Below are 10,239 nucleotides of genomic sequence, written 5' to 3' on the forward strand. Positions count from 1 at the left end.
AGTACATTTGAAGGCCCTATCCGGGATCTGGGTGTAATATGGCTATAACTGTGTCTCTGTGGGGACAGTAGGCAGAAAACGATTATATGTGAAGAAATGCAAGTGTAACAGATGCCAACCAGCAGAGTTTGGCTGTTCTTCAGTAAAACCTCTCCCCTGAAGCCTGATACAGATACACTGAAGTCTGGGCTAGACTGGCCACAGGGCACAGGGCATTTGCCCGGTGGATTGTGGGTGGTTTTGGTTTGGCCATCTCCTTTGTGTAATGTCATCAGTCCTCATGCCGCTACAGCTGACCTTATGCCGCTGCTGCTGACAAGTCAGATTTAAACATTAATTTTGGCTGTTGTGGTTAAAATAACTCATATTAGATAACTAAAAGTGCTGTGACGGGCTTTATTGTCTCTCTTAATGCCTGGCCGACCGGTCTTGGTTAGATTTTTTTGGTCCAGCCAGTCCTGCCTGAAGTAAGCCTTTAGTTCACTTCTTCAGTGTTGCCAGGTCTGTTTTTGGATGACTCTCCGCAGGTAAATAAATGGTATTGGTTGGGTTTTCCTGTTGATTTATGGCCATAGAAATCAATAGAGTTTAGTTTAGAACAGGGGTCAGGAACCTATGGCTCTAGAGCCATATGTGGCTCTTTTGGGAACTGTATATGGCTCTTACTAAGGGTTGCCTTGAAATATGGAATCGTACTATAGCCTATTTATAAATAAAATTACGGATTCCATATTGAGTTGAAACGGGACAAGGGAGGTTAAAAAGTGTTACAATATAGGAAATTACATATAAGAAATACAACATTTTCCCAGACCTCGCCATAATGAATTTGACAGTTGGCAATCCTACACTTAGCCTACCTGTTATCAATAACAACAATAACTTGACAGTACTCTCTAAAATTGTTGGGCTTATTTGAAATAGGGCCGACATGCTTTTGATTCTATTCAGTGTTTTTAAAATGGCATGGCTCTTATGAAAATTTCTTTTTAAAAATTTGGCGTTTATGGCTCTCTCCATCAAAAAGGTTCCTGACCCCTGGTTTAGATAGTGTCGGATGTACAGTAGTGCCTCCAGGAGGTTTTTCAGGTTTTTCTTTGGGCTGGAAATCAGTCACATCTGGCAACCCTGCACTTGTTCCTGCATCCCATGGTGAAGGTTGTGATGTTGTGAGTTGAAGACCTGTAGTGATAGTGGACTGCAGATACCAAAGCCTGGCCTTAGTCATCCGTAAACTTCCTCTCAATTAGCATGGTATGAAAATAGTAGTTACTGTAACAGACCCCAGAATAACAATTAACATTTCCCAAACGGCATTTCCCAAATGGCCTCCCTTGGTTTGCTAATGATTGGTTATTGGACCATCAAATTTGCATGATATAGAGAGCTCGTCTATATCAAATCGCGCCCCGCTGCGATATCGCTTCACCTCCGCGCTGTCAAGTTCGATATCGCCCCATTCAAAGTCAATGAGAGCGGAGCGGAATTACTCTGTGTGGGTACGGGCCGTGACTGTGCAGTGTGAAAGGCAGCCCGCGAACCTCTCAGACTCGCGTTGCTCCCGGAGACGATAAGTGAACGTGAGTATCTTGGTGTGCATGTAGGCTACCGGAAGACAGTTGTGTAAGCAACAAAAATGCTGTAACTAAAGGGCTCTGCATGCTTTACGTGCGCAATTTGGCGCGAGAACCATTAAAATGTGGCAGACCATTCATAGTCAAAAGCGCCATTTACAGGCTTTTGCTTGCATTTTCGGAAGTGTGCCCTCTGCTGTTCATGAGAGAAACTGCAGAAATCGCCGGCAGAATCAGATGTAGCGGTTGTAGAGATCTAAAATAGAAAGCCAAACACGGCTGCTGTAGGGCTACTGAACGTCTGACTTATGACTTACCACAATGAAACATAGATTTTTGTTGTAGCCTACATTGCCAGATCATTCCAACACCATGTGAGAGCATTGTTCTGGCTGCAGAATTTATAAATAGATCGCCGAACACAACGTGCTTCTGAACAAAGTAAACAATTGTTTCACTGAACAACATTTAAGGGAGAAGATAAAATAACTCTCTAGGACATTTTATTATCCTCAAAATGATGCAGGATCCATTCTGTAGTAGCCTACAGTAGCTGTTGCCTCTCTTCGCAACTCCTGCTTTGTCTGCCTACCTGCATGGTCGCTGGTGGCACACGCCAAGTTACAAAAAATGTGGGGTGCACGAACTCGCGCCGCGCCAGCCGCGCCAGGGGCGTGTGACGTCATTTTGGGTCACGTGACGGCGGTTAGCGTGAAGGAGGGTCACGTGAAGGAGGTTAGCGCCAGTCACGCCAAGTATGAATCCGCCTTAAGAGAGAGGTGTCTTAAAGCAATGGTTCAGAGTAGATTCACCCTAATGCCATTTAACCGTGACATCCATCCAGTAGTCCATCCAAAGTGTTTTCTGGCCTGTGCTTAGGCTACATCAGCAGAGTTACCGAGTTATTCAATGTTTATTCCGGATTGCTTGGCACAAGCGCATGGATCCCGGGCACTGTCTCCAAACCCCCCAAAAATCACATGCTCTGACACCAAACTTCTACAGTAGTACAAATAGGTTCTGTACTCATAAAACGAGGCATTGGAAAGTTTGTAAATAGTCCAGGGGTCCGTTTCTCGATTTTTGTCGTTGCTAACCGTCTTAAGACTGTCTTTACGTACCATTCCCTTGGATTTAGTGGTGAGCGTCACTGTCAAGAGAGAGAGTTGAGTCGCTCTTTCGAAGGACGTTGCTACTGTCGTTAGCAAAGACGCTTTCGAGATACGGACCCCAGAACTTTATTATTATCAACACAAGTCGAATAGCTGTTCTGCTACTAAAACTGCACCGATGTTACTTCCGTCATCTGAGACTAGCCCATAAAAGTCCTCAACGAAGCTCATAATATGCACAATGAAATCAGCATCAGTATTGATAACGAAAATCCTTGTAGGTAATATTTGAAATATCTTCCTAAATATCTTCCTGCCAACCTGCCACAGCCCCCCTAGCACATCCTCGAGGGCCCCCAGGGTTCCCTGGCCCACACTCTGGAAACAAGTCACTTGGAAAAGGGGCAGCAGCCTCAATGTTATTTCCCTAGCCACACCCTCGTAGTGTCACAACACCTTCTGTGTTGCTTCTAGTCAGGCCAAGAGCAATATAGATATCGTTTCTGATCTCCTGAAAAATCGGGAACTCCATCCATTTTTGTCGGACACCAGTCAACCAGTAGCAAACTGAGGGAGGGAGGTTAACCATGCTGTTTGGGAAACCTTAATTTTTATGGTCTTGGTCAGACTCAGTCTCGAAGAGATTTGAAAGTTGATGACAATCAGGCTACTTCCCTGGTGACATAAAGGAGAAATGCATTTTAAAAAACAACCCCAAACTTGCTCATCTTGAACAGTGATTTGGGCCATATACTGGGCTAGATAAGCTCACAGTGAGGCCAGAGGAATGCTCGAGGGCCACAACAGGTTGGCAGGTAAAGTATAGCAAAAACGAAGTAAATAATCAAATTGAATAAGATACACAAAAATAAGCCAAAAATAAGCAAAACAATATTCCTGTTAGATAATGTATTGTTATTATCAGTAAAAACAAGTATGTTGTGCAGTTCTGTGAAATTCATGACTTCAGAAGAAAATGCAGTAGTTCGGAGGAAGACCTTTCAGAATGCTGACTGAACTGAACAATAAGAAATGCTTTGAGGAAAATAGGAAGTGTTTTGTTTTGCAACGGTCAGCTATGGAATAAAAACTCATTTTTTTTTCTGGACTAAGAGAGAGCCAGCACTTGTACTCTGAAAAGAACTCTGCTTTTTCCCCCCCTTGGCCTAAGTGTCGGTGTCTGTTTATTGGTATTAGAATACAAAAGTGTTGTTTTCTTGACAAGATTACACAGGTGGCCATACCTGCCTCTGCATTCTGAGAAGACCTGAGCTCACGTGAGTTTCTGGTTTTGTCTTCAAAGTTTTTTTTCTTGAAAAAATGTCAATTTGATATACAGTTTAGGCTATTGTGATATATATTTTTAAAATGAATATATCATATTGGCCTAAATATGCATATATATATAGCCGCTAAATACATGTATATTATTTAGGCCTACGTAAATGATATATTGGTAAATTTAAAAAAAAAAGCTATCAGTAGTCACATCCATTAGAGTTACAGACAAATGTGTTAATAGTTTAAGTTCTACGTTCTTGTTCAAAAGTACTAGTTATTCTGTGATTTGTTGACACTAGAAAAATAAGCTTGCTAAGATTTCATTTAATTGTTTCATAAATGTTACATCAAAAAAATGTTTAATTTGCCGATACTCAATTATTAGCACACAGGATGTGTAAAAGGTATTGCACACAAAATGGCAGCATTCTTGGAAGTGTCTGCTTCATAAGAGTAATCAGTTAATGCACCTGTTATAGAGTGTTAAAGTGTTTGGTCAATTTCAACATGCAGCAAAGACAAGTTAAAAGAGGGAGCATGTCGCTACGCTAGTGAAAGTCAATGGATCCGTGTAGCAATGCTACACGGATCCATTGACTTTCACTAGCTTAGAGACATACCTAGCAAGACAACGCTTAACATGAAAAATAAGACACTTTACCATCTTTATAAACCCCAGCCAACGATTTTAACTGTAGTAAGCCCCAAAATAGTGGCATACCCCTTTAAGGGATAACAGCCGACGAGGAGATGACCAGTTCAGTAAAATTAATGGAGACGAGGAGGTTCCAGAACTCTGCCGATTTGAGCCGCACAGAGACAAAGTTGCCTCCACCAAGACATTAACTTCCAACACCAAACATTAAACCGGTCACCTCGAAGGCCGTTATCCCGCTTATCTCCTGTTTGCTATTACCTTCTCTGTCTGAATACAAGGCCTTTTTAAATCTATGATCATCTTTAAAATAATAGGAATCATTCAATGTAAATTACATTACATTACATGTATCATCATACTGTTGGGAAACTACGGTGGTGGTGGGTTAGAACTTAGTAATACTTTTCACCATAGGTGGCCAAACTCTGGCCCACAGAGCCGGTCCAAGAAAGACCACTTTTAAATTCCTAATGATGCCGGTGTTCTGTCGAGATGTGTTGCCTCGTCGAGATGAGCGACCGGTCGCCCTATTCGATAGTGGTGTTCTATCGATTTGCGATGCCTCATCTAAATGAGCGACCTTGACTTTCCGCGGAAGGCGTTTCAATCGGTCCAGTTTAATAAGAACATGCGGCTGCTGACAACCGTGAGCCTCTCGTTTGAGCAAGTTAAGAAAAGTGCCATATGAAAGAGACTGAGTTGAGTTTGCGCAAATACTGGAGAAAGTGTTTGGGATCAGGGCCTGGCTACGGGTTGTTTAATGCAGTCATTTGCTGTTGGGTTGGTTTCAATGCGACGTGGGCTCGCAAGGCAAATTGGCTTGCTACATGAAATCATGTGCTATGGGGTTAAACAAGCGCGGTTTAGATTCCCAGATAGCAGATAGCGTTTTGGCAGATGTCTGTCTTTTAATGACCGGAATCATATTTTCATAACATCCCCACCAGTGCATTTCTTATTAGGCCTACCATATTGGGGCATTTTACAATGCAGTCGATTCAAATTCTTGAGTGAAAAGGGTGGAGGTGTAACGGAGGCTAACTAGCACAGAGTTGGCGTAGAACGTTGGTAAAACCTCCCTCCGATAGCCTCATATAGTCTCGTGCCGTTGGGCCGAGAGACTAGTCTCTTGGCCCAGCGGTATCGTACTGTGTCTCCCATTGCCGAACCGTTGTAGTTGACGAGCTCGCACGTTCGATCCCCGAGGGGGGTGAACAGGTGCAAGATGACCTGCGTCACAGTGGTGCCGTATGACCCGGGATGGGAGTGAGGTTTAAGGGGGAGAGTGTAACGGAGGCTAACTAGCACAGAGTTGGCGTAGAACGTTGGTAAAACCTCCCTCCGATAGCCTCATACAGTCTCGTGCCGTTGGGCCGAGAGACTAGTCTCTTGGCCCAGCGGTATCGTACTGTGTCTCCCATTGCCGAACCGTTGTAGTTGACGAGCTCGCACGTTCGATCCCCGAGGGGGGGTGAACAGGTGCAAGATGACCTGCGTCACAGAGGCAGCATTTTGACAGCTCAATCAGAGGTGGCGATTTTTCCATTTTGCAATGAGAACGCCTCCTCTACATAAATAGTCTTTTCTGATCGATGTTACAATGTTCGAGGCTGAGTGTGTGAGCGATTACGGTTAGGCAACAAAGTAGCAAATGTAGGCTACGAGGCCACGCTATTTCGCAGATTTTCCAACGATCTGCTGGATGATCCACGCTATTTCCCGTTTCCCCCCCCAGGGGATGTATCGTAACTTTCAGTCCATGCCAGTCGGTGGACACTGGCTGTAGGCTAACTAGACTATGGATGACTGGTGGTAACCTCAGGAGGACATAGGCTACAGTTTGAGTCACTAAAGTTGACAGTCTCAGGGGATCCTATCGTAACTTGCGCTACAGTTTGAGTCTCTAAAGTTGACAGTCTCAGGGGATCCTATCGTAACTTGCGGTCTCACAATTCGATGGACAATCACCCGCGGAAACCACCGCGAGGGTGTGCGCATGCGTGCGCATGCTCAGTAGCGAAGAGAATCACATATCGATGGGTCGCTCATATCGACAGGACACCGGCAAAGGAGGCCGGCTGGCGTGTGAGCTGCTGCTAGCCGTGATCATTATCCGGTAGATTTGGTACCTTCAGGTAGGCATTTAACATTCATACTTTATGATGTGTCCGATCGCCGTATTGTCTGAATTACGGGCCTGATTATGTGACTGCATTCCACTTCTAGCCATTCTTGCGTGGAACTGCACTCTGCTGTGAACTGGTGTTCACTTCGCGCTGCCTATACTGCACCAGTGTGTTGCCCATCATCTGTGCCCTGTGGCAGGCCTGATTCGTGGTGCTTACGCTGGCTTGGAGTGGCCACAGTGGTTGGCCCCTGGGTACCTGACTGCAGTCAGTGGATGGTAAGCTGGCCTATGCTACGTTGATGTTGTTGCTCCGATGGTAACGATGACCTTAGTCACTAAATCTACCCTCACTCTCCTCAGTGTGTGGTCCAAATTGCGATTGTTCCGAACCACGGATCTATGATCAGGTTAGCGGTGCCTCTCTGACGCTGTAAGTATTCATTTCTTCCTCTTGATTGTCGCTGTCTGTCACCGATTACCTCTAGGCTAGTGAGTAATGGGTACCTGTCTGTTACAGGGGGATTGCTAGCTACACTCCTCGGAGGTTGCTGTTTTGTTGCCGTCACACTCTGCGCCGGTTCCGACTGGCTCCACCTGCTCTGTCCTGCTTTTGTTTGGTTTAATTATTTTTATTTTCTGGCCCGTTTCTTGGGACGCCAGCCTCCTCGCTGCGCACTGCGCAGGTCTAGTTACCTGTGTGTGTTGTGAGTGCGTGTGTGTCTGTGCGTCTGTATGCGTGTGTGATTGTCATCTAGGCACGGCACCGGAGGCAAGTGTACACCCCCTTCAGTCAACCTACAGCGGTGTAGTTCTCCCCTCTCTCTTGCTATACAAAAGTTAAGTTGCATCTAGTCATCACTGTGTATGCAAATTGTGTAATACATTAGTACGTGTCATTCTCGCCATTGAGTGTCTCTCTCTTCTCTCCTCCCTGGATAGGTATGGAGTTGCCATAGCGCGCCGGTCTTCGGGTGGTGGATTCCCTCACTTTTCCATTGCTGTGTGCACTTGGGTGACTATTACTATTTTGCTGTGCTAAGTAGCAGTAGTAGATGTGTGTTTTCTTTTTATTTTGTGTGAGTACTTTATTGTGTGTGTTTATTTTGTGTGGCCTTTTCCCTAGTCTTTAACTATCCCTTTTCAACCGTGCTGCTATTGGTTAGCCTAAGCCTAGCTCCCCCCCCCTTTAAGAGTGACACCATTGCCCTGTCTCCCCCGTACTGGGGTGGTTCTTAGGATTGAGTGTAGTCTCCCTTCCTCTCTCGCACAGGTGCCGTGCGTGTGTGTGTGTGGTGTGTGTGTGTGTGGCCAATGGCCATATTGCTCCACATAACGACCCGCCTGTGGGTGTCTAATAGGGATCAGTGCAATATTGTTGAATGCAATTCATTCATATTGTATTTTCTAATGTATTAGTATTTATCCTTTGCATCACCACTGCGCATTTGCACATCTGAACTCACCTGACCTCAATGACCTGATGTATATGTTATTGATCTGTATTACTATTGTATTTGTGAGAAGAGAATAAACACGAACTTGACTCCTGCCTGAGAGTGCTCCGAACCTGTGTCCTGGTTTACTAATTTGGGGGGTAATTTCACTCCTAGGTTGTCTTCCCCCACCCTAGGTGGCGTAGTCGTGCAAGAGCTGAGTTGAATTTAATTAACTGTAAACGTGCCACTGTTACATTTGCTTTCTATTTTCTGTAATAACTAAGTTGTTTAAAGGTGCACTGTGCAGAATGTGGCCAGAATGGGCACTGCAACTATGCTGCTCATTGAAACTGGGTTGCCAAATTTGATCTTTTCATGAATGTTTACTAAGTAATAAACCAAAATTTACTAGTATGACCAAAGTATGGCTAAATATGGCTATTTCCTGAAATGCAAAATGGCGGACCATGGAGAGGATCCCTATTTTCATGAATGAAAAGTGCAATTTTTAGAATTTGATATTGGTGGTAAGTATTCATGAAAAAGCTAACAGTAGTGAATGGGTAACGTGAACTCTGGAAATAAACAACTAAAAATCTTACAAAGTGCACCTTTTAATATATCATATTGTTATTGTTATTCTTGACCATGGGACAACGCTTTTTTGAATAGAAGGTAAAATCATCATGGTGCATGATCTTACTTAGGCCTACTTATGAATAGATAGACACAATAGACAAAATATACCAGACGAAACAGTCATGAGAATGTATTTAATAATTACAAATCATTGAAACAACCATTCCAATCATTATCAGCAGAATACAAAAACACTGGGTCTTAGTTCATAATTGAAGGACAGGTCCTCAATTCACCTTCAATTTCAAAAGTATGCATCCCAATAAGTGGTACTAGGGGTGTTCACTGGCATTTCCTTACAAATCTGAAAGCAGAATGTTGCTTCTGTCATTATTCATTTATTTGGCATTTTGTGTATTAAATAAAACATTTTTGTTTTACAAAATGCTTAATAAGACATGATATAAGCCATTTTACATCACAAAACCAGTGAACACCACTTAACCCTCTGAGGTCCGAGTGCCCTTCAGAGGGCAATGTGTCTCCAAAAACACATCTGTAACTCTGTGAGTTTTTGTCATTGAAGCATATAAGTCACACAATTAGAAACCTCAGACCTTCCAGGTTCCATATATATATATATATATATGAAATGAAAATACTTGAAAATGTCAGGGTGGTGCAAGCAGCCTAAAAGCCTCTGAAAGGCCTTAGACCTCAGAGGGTTAACACTTGGTGAGTGTCACATTCTTGAAAACAAATGCTAAATCAAAATTAGTCAAATAACAAAGACAGCAGCAAACGTTAAAAAAAAACATTTAAAAAGAATTGGTGAGATCATTTATGATAATGACAGTAACAATTGTAACATAAAAGTGTTTCAAAGAACACCATACAATAACAGAGTATAAATGAATACTGTATAATGTGGAATGTATCCAAAGTCTGAGCTGAGGTTAACAATTTTTTGTATGTATGCATTCACAAGAATGTATCTTTCATAATAATCCTTTTCCCATGAAACAGCTTAAACTTTCTTTTTCTATATTAGAGGGAGTGTGGTAGGTACGAATATGGCCACAGCTGTGGTTTGGATAGGATATCTGTAACCAATCCCACAAACAGTGTGCCTTTATACTAATAATTGCCAAAAAAGTTTCTATTGGCTACACAACTATAACATTGAGAGCTTCTTCAATCATTGCTCCAACTGTGCTCCCCAATGTTCCAGTTGGAATTGAGAGGGTATAGGGCCTACAGTATGGTTGCTATGCAACAAGTATCCTGTTGATTTGTAAATCTCCCTGCAGCCACTAAAATATGGTCATGGTAGGGTATATGCTGTAAAACATGTATCTTATTGATTTGAATATCCATCCAAAGATATGGAGATATGGTCATGCTCTTTGACCCTTGACATCCCAACAAGGCTGTTTGTCATCTGCTCTCTCTCTATACACTGATGACTTGG

The 10,239-nt window shown here is 43.1% G+C and overlaps 1 long non-coding RNA gene across 1 annotated transcript; it reads left to right on the plus strand.

Moving 5' to 3' along the window:
* The first annotated feature begins 6,693 nt into the window (after positions 1 to 6,693).
* On the plus strand, positions 6,694 to 8,012 carry LOC134444586 (uncharacterized). Its single transcript, XR_010034037.1, has 3 exons — positions 6,694 to 7,029; positions 7,114 to 7,183; positions 7,271 to 8,012. It is a non-coding gene; the product is annotated as an uncharacterized LOC134444586 (long non-coding RNA).
* Positions 8,013 to 10,239: the final 2,227 nt, after the last annotated feature.

This window comes from Engraulis encrasicolus, unplaced genomic scaffold (genome assembly GCF_034702125.1).
Source record: "Engraulis encrasicolus isolate BLACKSEA-1 unplaced genomic scaffold, IST_EnEncr_1.0 scaffold_60_np1212, whole genome shotgun sequence".
Classification (NCBI taxonomy): domain Eukaryota; kingdom Metazoa; phylum Chordata; class Actinopteri; order Clupeiformes; family Engraulidae; genus Engraulis; species Engraulis encrasicolus.